This window comes from Lipophrys pholis, assembly GCF_963383615.2.
Source record: "Lipophrys pholis genome assembly, chromosome: 19".
In the NCBI taxonomy this organism is placed as follows: Eukaryota; Metazoa; Chordata; class Actinopteri; order Blenniiformes; family Blenniidae; genus Lipophrys; species Lipophrys pholis.
In genome coordinates this window covers 25,994,402-26,005,725 of record NC_137647.1, presented here as the reverse complement: position 1 = coordinate 26,005,725, position 11,324 = coordinate 25,994,402, and the positions used below count along the sequence as shown (strand labels likewise).

General features: G+C 44.4%; 1 protein-coding gene across 1 annotated transcript in view; it reads left to right on the top strand.

Annotated features, from left to right (window-relative positions):
• Positions 1-1,547: 1,547 nt before the first annotated feature.
• slc16a6b (solute carrier family 16 member 6b) overlaps positions 1,548-11,324 on the top strand; it is a 17,396-nt gene continuing 7,619 nt past the window's right edge. The window contains exon 1 of the mRNA XM_080487654.1: positions 1,548-1,648. The gene's annotated coding sequence lies outside the window, so the exon portion shown is untranslated. The remainder of the gene's footprint in view (positions 1,649-11,324) is intronic.

The window sequence follows — 11,324 nt, the reverse complement described above, 5'->3', positions numbered from 1 at the left end:
CCCTCCCCCACGCAAAACTCAGTGAAAATAGTCCAAATCGTTTGTGCTGCATTAGTGCAGGTTTGTGCTGAAAGAGTTTTCATTTGTGCAGCTTTAGTATTGATATAAGACGATGATGCCACTCAGCCGCCCACATTCTCCAAATTGAGCCAAAATGGTCTCAGTGGTTCGTGCAGGTTTGTGCTGCTTTAGTTTTGATGACATCACCGTTCCTCCCATCATGAATCTGGGCCAGACTCTTTGTGTTTTCATGGTTTTCCTGTTACAAGGCAGTGTGGGTCCATGTGTTGTAGGCTGAAGAATGACAGATCTTAGGTTTTGTGAGGAAATAAACCAGCTGGGGTCAGATTAATGTTTGGACTCGCTTTGGCTTGATAAAATGTTTTATAGTCATACCTGTGGAGGCCACAGCTGCGTGTTGGTCCCTCTATTCTACACGGTGCGCCTCAAACGCGATCTACTGGTTGGGATGGATCTGATCCCCAAAACAAAAGACACGTCAACAATAATACAAAAAAATAGAAAATAGAGGAGGTTTTTATTTCCTCACAAAACGTAAGATATGGCATTCTTCTATGGAATCACAGGAGTGCCACAATTAAAAGGAAATAAATGTCAAAATATAAAGAGAATCAATAAAACAAAAAATATACAAAGGTTCTTTCTTTTTCCATCTCGTCTTTGCTTATTCCATTTTGTCAATGCTTGTCCTGTTTTGGCTTTGTCTTTCCATTTGCTTTTTGTCTTGTATTTACTGGACGAGTCAAACCGTCTGGAAAAGACAAAAGCAATACAAAGCAAATCAGTAAGAGCTGTGGGGGGTCTTTCTGTTCAGGGGGACTAGTCCATACCTGATCACACCTTTCCTGCTTGCAGTGTCTCTGTAGTAGCAGGAAGTAGACGCATATACAGGTTTATTTGAAGTAAAAGAGGGAAAGTTAAATATGACGGACGTGGAGGAATTGAGAAGAGGCTACTAATCCACTGTATGCCGGCCTTAGTCACACAGTGAATATATGTTTCCTCTCAAGTCCCAAATACCTCATAGTCTCTCATTCATTTGTAAACCTGGAAATATAAATATGACGAGTGGACACGCCCACATTTAACCAAAAACCAACATAACCAGCAGATTCTTAATCAAACAAAATACTTTTGTTACAAAACAAAGAAATGACATTTACAATAATGTACAAGAAATAAGAAATGTGTAAAAGGAAAAATAAATTAAATACTTTAAACTTATTCTTAATACAACAGTGCCATCTACTGGCATGAACAGACATTGCTCAACATGACGTCCTTCTTTTATAATATTATCAAATATCTTAAAAACCAAAGTAGCACAAACGACATTTCTTTCAGCACAAACCAGCACTAACGATTGGGACTATTTTCACAGATTTATGCGCGAGGTGTGTGGCCAGCCTCATGTAGGTAGTGGGGCAGGCACATCCAGGGAAGCCCTGCGCGTTCACGAGGCTCGGAGGCTTGCGCGCGCACGCGGTTGAATACCGGCTTGAGCCGGTATTAAGAGCTGTGGAGCCCGGCAGGAAGCGGCCGGACCAAAGATGCGGCAGACGGCCGGCGAGCAGGCGTAGGACCAGGGAGGCTCAGTCCGGCACCCGCAGCCCGTTCCGCTCCACCAGTGAGTACAATGACAAGTCCAGCTGTCAGGATGCTGAGAGGAGGCTCAGCCCGGATCCTCAGCCCGGATCCTCAGCCCGGCTCCTCCGCCCCGCTATAGCCCCGCTATAGCCCGGATCCTCAGCCCGGCTCAGCCCGGCTCCTCAGCCCGGCTCCTCCGCCCCGCTATAGCCCGGATCCTCAGCCCGGCTCAGCCCGGCGCAGCCCGGCGCAGCCCGGATCCTCATCCCGTGACAGAGCACTGCGGTCAACCAGCATCTCCCAGTTTGCGGACGCCCATATGGTTTACTTTACGGTAGCGTCTCGTCAGTATGGACAAGCTTCCGGTTTTCAAATGGAAAATGGTTGTTAGAAGGAATATTTGACACATTATCTGGTAGATGGTGACGAGAAAAAGTGTTTTATATGCACTTTTGTAAATTATGACAATTGAAAGTTACTAGAGAGACGTGTAGAACTTCGACCAACCACTTGAGACCTAACCTGGGAGGCATTGAACTAAAATGCTCGAATGATGATAACAAGGTCGATATCAATAATGACGAGCATTAAAAGGTAATGATAAGAGCTGTGGAGTCATGTGATCCACCACTGATTTGGGTCATTGGCTCATATAACCTGAGAGCATTGAGCTAAAAATGCTGTAATCTTAATGAAAATATTAGTCATCATGGAAGTGAATATGGCTCGAAAATCTATTTGAAATGTATTAACAGAAATGCCTTTTCATTTTCAGATTAAACTGCAATTTTTGACTCATAATTAAAAATTAATAATCAATCATCCAAACTGCATTTTCATTTTCTTTGACAAGACTGCTTATTCTGTGACCTAATGAAAAAGAAAAAGACGATTGAGATTTAATTTTCTAGACACTCCAGCAAATAGTGACCAAAATAAATTTTTAAATGGCAAATTTGAAAATTAAAAAAACATTTGCATAAATACGTTTTCTTTTCAAGGATAGAGCTACATTATCTGACTCATAAATCAAATTAATAATAGTCAATTCAAACTGCATTTTCATTTCCTTATTCAGGTTGCACATTTATTATTCAGAACTCAGAAGCAAACATAAAGAGGAGATTGCTTTTTCGTTTTCATGCCCGCTCCACAAAAAAAGGATGAACATTCTATTCCATTTTGCATTCCCAAGTGACGCAGAACAGTGACGCAGAACAGTGACGCAGAACAGTGACGCAGAACAGTGACGCAGAACAGTGACGTCAGTCACCGCTCTCCTTCCTCTGACTGCCTCGCATCTGAACGGTGAAACCAGGAAATTGAGAGAACAGAGCTGTATTGTCAGATTCTCTCATAGCGAGGGAACGGTGCTTGTTCAGTGATCTGCTCACGTACTGTGAGGTTTTGAGGTCACTGAACGTACGGTGGCCGTCGAACGCACCGCGGCAGCTGAACGTACGGTGGTCGTTGAACGCACCGCAGCAGCTGAACGTACGGTGGTCGTTGAACGCACCGCGGCAGCTGAACGTACGGTGGTCGTTGAACGCACCGCTGGAGCTGAACGTACGGTGGTCGTTGAACGCACCGCTGGAGCTGAACGTACGGTGGTCGTTGAACGCACCGCGGCAGCTGAACGTACGGTGGTCGTTGAACGCACCGCTGGAGCTGAACGTACGGTGGTCGTTGAACGCACCGCGGCAGCTGAACGTACGGTGGTCGTTGAACGCACCGCGGCAGCTGAACGTACGGTGGTCGTTGAACGCACCGCTGGAGCTGAACGTACGGTGGTCGTTGAACGCACCGCGGCCACTGAACGTACGGTGGTCGTTGAACGCACCGCGGCAGCTGAACGTACGGTGGTCGTTGAACGCACCGCGGCAGCTGAACGTACGGTGGTCGTTGAACGCACCGCGGCCACTGAACGTACGGTGGTCGTTGAACGCACAGCGGCAGCTGAACGTACGGTGGTCGTTGAACGCACCGCGGCAGCTGAAAGTACGGTGGTCGTTGAACGCAGCGCGGCAGCTGAACGTACGGTGGTCGTTGAACGCAGCGCGGCAGCTGAACGTACGGTGGTCGTTGAACGCACCGCTGGAGCTGAACGTACGGTGGTCGTTGAACGCAGCGCGGCAGCTGAACGTACGGTGGTCGTTGAACGCAGCGCGGCAGCTGAACGTACGGTGGTCGTTGAACGCAGCGCGGCAGCTGAACGTACGGTGGTCGTTGAACGCACCGCTGGAGCTGAACGTACGGTGGTCGTTGAATGCACCGCTGGAGCTGAACGTACGGTGGTCGTTGAACGCACCGCGGCCACTAAACGTACGGTGGTCGTTGAACGCACCGCGGCCACTAAACGTACGGTGGTCGTTGAACGCACCGCGGCCACTAAACGTACGGTGGTCGTTGAACGCACCGCGGCCACTAAACGTACGGTGGTACACCATCGGAGCTCCTCCTGACAAGCATTGAAGGATTCAGTGAACACGTCTTTTTATTAAAGTGATTCTAGTCGTTCAGTCACTCTAAAGAGCTGCTTTGCCCCTCATGTCTCTTTTCTTGCTCAAGCTCAAATATGCACAGCGCCCCCTGGTGTATTAGATGAGCAGCACAGTCAGAAGCAGTAGAGCCTCTGACGTCGCTCTACTGCATCGTTTGGAAATGCTAAGATTGAATTTTGATCCTTTTTTTGCAGGTCGGACATGAAAACGAAAAAGTAATTGTCTCTTTAGGTTTTCTTTTGAGTCCATAAGATAGACAACCCGAATAAGGAGATGAAAATGCAGATTGGATGAACTATTATTAATTTCATTTATCAGTCAGATAATGCTGATCTATCCTTGAAATGAAAAAGCATTTTTGCAAATGCATTTTAATTTTCAAATTTTACATTTCAAAATGAATTTTGGTCACTATTTGCTGGAGTGTCTTTTGAAAATTAAACCTTAATCATCTTTTTCTTTTTTGTTTTAATTTTCATTAAGTCACAGAATAAACAATTTTGTCAAAGAAAATGAAAATGCAGTTTGGATGATTGATTATTAATTTTTATTTATGAGTGAAAATATGCAGTTTTAATCTGAAAATGAAAAAGCATTTCTGTTAAGTTTCAAAGTGATTTTTGAGCCATATTCACGTCCATATTTCACAGCTCTTTAAATGGTCATAATTTCCATTAATAAGCCCATACTTTTGTTTTCTAGTCAGCAGCCACCAGATGTGTCAAAATATTAAAACGTCTGTCAAAACTCATCTTGTTGATGAACTGAGCTGCTTCACGGGAGGGGTTCGGGTTCCAGTCCGAGTGCTGCACGGTGGAGACCTACTCATCACAGCCAACAGTGGCGCTGCCAGGATTCAATTTCATAGTACGCACAAAACCCCCCCACTCCCACTCAATCCACCCCTCAATCACCTTTTCTTATGGCGACGGAAACCATGTTATCATGCAGTATAAAAGGCTTTTGCATCACAGGTAGATACTCGTGTAGCCAGAAGAAATACCTTTACAAATGAAAAAAAATCCAAGTTCACGTCTCACCTTCTGCTGCAGCTGCATAAAATAGCATCTGCTTTTCTCAAAACTTCTGGGGGTCGAGGACGGTGACAAACGTCAGCTTTTCATGGTCTTGAAAATAATATAATGGTAATTAATATAATCCTGAATCCTGCTAAGGAGTTTGTAGTGACCGCAGGTAAATTACACCGGACCCCTGCGCTCGACTGCTGCGGTGCGTTCAATGACCTGGAAAAGTTTGTCTTGAAAATTGTTTTGACGAAATTTCTCAACCAAATGTCTTCATCTTCTCCTTCAGCCATTGTAGTTTGACTAAACCTCTATTAAATCAACACAACTATATTTTGTTCATGCAGCTGCTCCAGATGCAGTCAGCTAGCTGGAGAGTGAACTCTGACCATCCAATCAGAGGGCTGGAATACACTGACGTCACCCTCGCCCTTCTAGAAGGTCCTGAGTCGTCAATATCTAAATCTGATTGGTTGAAGCTGCAGCGGCTGACTCTTATTTTACACTGCAGACGCCTGCAGAACTGAACCTGAAGGCCTCAGGCAGATTTCTTTACCCGGCAACAGCTGATGTCTGAACTGTGATTGGTTAAAAGCTTTAATATGGAAGTTCAGTCTGGAAGCAGCAGACGGGGAGGAGCTATGAGAGGAAGCGGACAGACAGTTTGGAATTATTTAACAAGTATTCATGGACAAAATATAATCAACATATATAATCAGATCTTTTTCTTCGGCCTTCAGAGAAGCCTTCAGGCCCTGACGCCCGCCACTGCCTTTAACATTTATTTTTTTCACACCTTCAAAAAAATTGTATTCCCGGTGCGTCCAGGATTCCGGCCGGCGGCGCCTCTGACAGCTGGAACTAACACTTCCACCCACTGCTTATAGCCTGGCAGGCTGTTGGGTGAAAAACAAGGCGACAATCTTCTCAAATTAAACATTGAAAACAACAATAAGTGTAAAAATGTCTCTTTCAGAGCAAAGCACTGTTTTCCGAACACTGAAGGGAAAAGAAGAAGATTTCAACATTTTTTCTCTGAATGAAAAATCTGAAACTCATGAGCTTTCAGTCCTGCCTTGTCATTGTTCTTTATTCCTCTGTGGAAACGTATTTCTGCATCAAAGCACCTTTTATTAAGGATCAGTGTTACTAAGTTAGAATACCAAGGGAATCAACAATTTGGTTAAGAGGTGCAAAATTCTCTCCTCTCTTCAAATGGAGGGGACAGAAGTCGTCTTTATTCCAGAGACCCACTTAAGTGACCGTGAACATTTAAAGCTGAGCAGTCCTGCTGCCCAGAGGACTTCACACTTAGAGGTGCTTCAAGGACGGTGCAGGAAGATTCATCCTAATTTCAGGCTTCTTTAGAGAGCAACGTTAACTTTGGGTTGTATCTACTCTCCAAAGTCATTTACGGTACCTTCCTACTCCAAATTGTTAGCTGACCTTTCCTCCAGGAGTTCCCCTGTAGTAAGTCCAGGTGAACCCAGAACTGGTTCAGTCCCGCTCATCAAAGGTGGTGGCTGCAACGAAACAGCTTCGGAACCATATACTTTTATTTGACACTTGGAGGATTCTCAACTCAAAAGAGATTTTAAAAAAACACTACTGGTATTGCTTAAAAATAAATCTTGACATAAATATGTTTTTTAAAACAGCAAAGTGAGTAGATATATTTTGAATCACAACAAATTCGTCAAAACAGTACATGAGAATAAGGTGACTTGACTTTCCCAAGAAATATTGACTTGAGATTTTCACATGTGTGACTTGGTCCCATGTCTGTTTGTGGATTCTGGTGATGGAGACTTCATGTTGAATAGTGTTTTATGTGTTTTATGTGTTTTATGTGTTTTATGCAGGATCTTTTGTGTGAATCTGGGCCTTCTACAGTTAGTATATATCATATCTGCATATCTTTTCTTGTCCCATAGTAGTAAACTCTGATAAAACGCTGAATTTCCTGACTTTTCTCACATGATGAGATCGGGGTGTCCCGATCCGATATTGATATTGGATATCGGTCCAATATCGGCCAAAAAAACGAGTATCGGATTTTATCGGATTTTTATTGGACCGTTTGATCTCCGATATAAGTGCCCCGGTAAGCCGACCATGTTCCACTCCAGCTCTTCTATCCAGAGGTGACTCTGGTTCACACACCAGCAGCGTAGGTGGCAGTAATGCACCTTAACATTGGTGCCGCGCACCACAAATGCCAACTGGGCTGGACATTAAGGACTGTCCCTCCGTCCAGGGCTGGTAACAGTTTTGCTCAGGCAAGTGAATCATCTGCCCACCTTGCCTGAACGGGCTCGTGGTTTTTAGGGACGGAGCCGATCCGATCCGGGATCGGGTTCCGATATCAACGGAATTCACTGATCAGAGGTTCCTGATCCATGATCCTGGTCTGCTTCATGATCCTGGTCTGCTTCATGATCCTGGTCTGATCCATGGTCCTGGTCTGATCCATGATCCTGGTCCGCTTCATGGTGCTGAAATGATCCCCAGTGTTTCCCTGGTGCTGCTCTGCTCGCTGGCTGCAAACTGTGGACTGGATTTCCTGAAGGGAGGCGGGTCTCAATGAGACCAGGAGGAATGAGTCAGGAAATCCAGTCCACAGTTTGCAGCCAGCGAGCAGGCTAGGGAAGTAGCACTGTGCTATCCAACTTTTCATGGCAACATGTTGCTGTTTGGACGGATTTTAGTCTCACAACACCACAAAGCAACACAGCAACGTGGATGTTAGCGGAGCAACACAGCAACGTGGATGTTAGCAAAGCAACGCAGCAACATGGATGTTAGCAAAGCAACGCAGCAACATAGATGTTAGCAAAGCAACACAGCAACGTGGATGTTAGCAAAGCAACACAGCAACGTGGATGTTAGCAGTGCAACGCAGCAACGTGGATGTTAGCAAAGCAACACAGCAACGTGGATGTTAGCAGTGCAACGCAGCAACGTGGATGTTAGCAAAGCAACGCAGCAACGTGAATGTTAGCAACGCAGCAACGTAGATGTTAGCAAAGCAACGCAGCAACGCGGATGTTAGCAACGCAGCAACGTAGATGTTAGCAAAGCAACGCAGCAATGTGGATGTTAGTAAAGCAACACAGCAACGTGGATGTTAGCAGTGCAACGCAGCAACGTGGATGTTAGCAAAGCAACGCAGCAACGTGAATGTTAGCAATGCAGCAACTTAGATGTTAGCAAAGCAACGCAGCAATGTGGATGTTAGCAACGCAGCAACGTGGATGTTTGCAAAGCAACGCAGCAACGTGCAATATTTACAAAGCAACGTGGATGTTTGCAAAGCAACACAACGTGCAATATTTACAGAGCAACACAGCAACGTGGATGTTAGTAAAGCAACGCAGCAACGTGGATGTTTGCAAAGCAACACAGCAACGTGCAATATTTACAAAGCAACGTGGCAACGTGGATGTTTGCAAAGCAACACAACAACGTGCAATATTTACAGAGCAACGTGGATGTTAGCAAAGCAATGTGGATGTTAGCAAAGCAACACAGCAACGTGGATGTTAGCAAAGCAACCTAGCAATGTGGATGTTTGCAAAGCAACGCAGCAACGTGGATGTTAACAAAGCTACCTAGCAACGTGGATGTTAGCAAAGCAACGCAGCAACGTGCAATATTTACAAAGCAACGTGGATGTTTGCAAAGCAACACAACGTGCAATATTTACAGAGCAACACAGCAACGTGGATGTTTGCAAAGCAACACAGCAATGTGCAATATTTACAGAGCAACGTGGATGTTAGCAAAGCAACACAACAACGTGCAATATTTACAGAGCAACACAGCAACGTGGATGTTTGCAAAGCAACACAGCAATGTGCAATATTTACAAAGCAACGTGGATGTTAGCAAAGCAACACAACAACGTGCAATATTTACAGAGCAACGTGGATGTTAGCAAAGCAACACAACAACGTGCAATATTTACAGAGCAACACAGCAACGTGGATGTTTGCAAAGCAACACAGCAATGTGCAATATTTACAAAGCAACGTGGCAACGTGGATGTTTGCAAAGAAACACAACAACGTGCAATATTTACAGAGCAACGTGGATGTTAGCAAAGCAACACAACAACATGCAATATTTACAGAGCAATGTGGATGTTAGCAAAGCAACCTAGCAACGTGGATGTTAGCAAAGCAACGCAGCAATGTGGATGTTAGCAAAGCAACACAACAACGTGCAATATTTACAGAGCAACGTGGATGTTAGCAAAGCAACGCAGCAATGTGGATGTTAGCAAAGTAACAAAGCAACACAACAATGTGGATGTTTGCAAAGCAACACAGCAACGTGCAATATTTACAAAGCAACGTGGCAACGTGGATGTTTCCAAAGCAACACAACAACATGCAATATTTACAGAGCAACGTGGATGTTAGCAAAGCAACACAACAACGTGCAATATTTACAGAGCAACGTGGATGTTAGCAAAGCAACACAACAACGTGCAATATTTACAGAGCAACGTGGATGTTAGCAAAGCAACCTAGCAATGTGGATGTTAGCAAAGCAACCTAGCAACGTGGATGTTGGCAAAGCAACGCAGCAATGTGGATGTTAGCAAAGCAACACAGCAATGTGGATGTTAGCAAAGCAACACAACAACGTGCAATATTTACAGAGCAACGTGGATGTTAGCAAAGCAACACAACAACGTGCAATATTTACAGAGCAAAGTGGATGTTAGCAAAGCAACGCAGCAACGTGGATGTTAGCAAAGCAACACAGCAATGTGGGTGTTAGCAAAGTAACAAAGCAACGCAGCAACGTGGATGTTAGCAAAGCAACAAAGCAACGCAGCAACGTGGATGTTAGCAAAGCAACGCAGCAACGTGGATGTTAGCAAAGCCGTAGTCCAGCAGGGCGGCGCTCTGCAGCCAGACCTCAGTGTTTTCAGCCTCCAGCTCTGGGAGGAGAACAGCTCTGACATCAGAACAATGAGCAGCAGCTCCTCCAGGCTGTCAGCAGGAGATTCACACCTCCGTGAAGCTGCGTCCTCCTCCACGCTAAACTCCCTGAAAATAGTCCCAATGGTTGGAGCTGCGTTAGAGCTGGAAACATTGTGTTGCTGCTGCCTTGCTCAAGAGTTTCCCCAGGGATTAATAAAGTCATTCTGAGGTTCTAAAGATAGAAGTAGTTTATTATGAGATGATGACGTCACGCAGACCCCCACATTGTCCACATGGAACTAAAATACTTTGTACTGCTTCCTTTTCTGTCCTGATACTAACCTCAAGTTGTCTTTAGAGAGAGTACATGTATACATTAGTACATTTCATACTTTACTGTAGAGAGGAGTTTATTACAGCCTCATATAAAATAAAGCAAACAGCTCTGGTCTCAATAGTATCAGCAGATATACAAGTTCAGGTATCAGGATCGGATTGAAGTAAAAAAAGGTGGGTGGGTGCTTCCCTACTGCAGTATAGATGAACAAGTTCCTGAAGCTGTCCCTCCATCAGACTCCTGGAATAAGAACATCTCAATGTTCATGAATTGTACTTCAATACTTGTTTTCAAAATATTTTAGAGACAAACTGGATCCACATTTTGTCAGTTTGTGTACTACAGTACTGCACTCTGTCAGGCATCAGTTTGTGTCTTTTTATTGGTGTACTCTAGTCACTGAACAATATCATTTAATGTATGATACTACAATATATTTTATGTCTAAAACTAGTCAGTAATTCTTCCCTTTAAATCATTAATGCAGTACTTGTATATAATACAGACAGTCGTTTTGAACTATTCTAAGGTAATTGAAATGACTGTGTTAATGTGTAAATAAATTAAATATGTAACTGTACTCTGATAGGCTAAATGTCTAAATGTTTCAGTACTATGTAATGGATACTCTCATGGAAAGAAGTTAAACTGTCAAAATACTTTGTGGACTTGAGCAGTCCCAAAGCACTTTGTATTGATAATCACACCCACCCCTTCACAAACACACCCACCCCTTCACAATCACACCCACCCCTTCACAATCACACCCACCCCTTCACAATCACATCCACCCACCCCTTCACAATCACATCTACCCCTTCACAATCACATCCACCCCTTCACAAACACACCCACCCCTTCACAATCACACCCACCCCTTCACAATCACATCCACCCACCCCTTCACAATCACATCTAC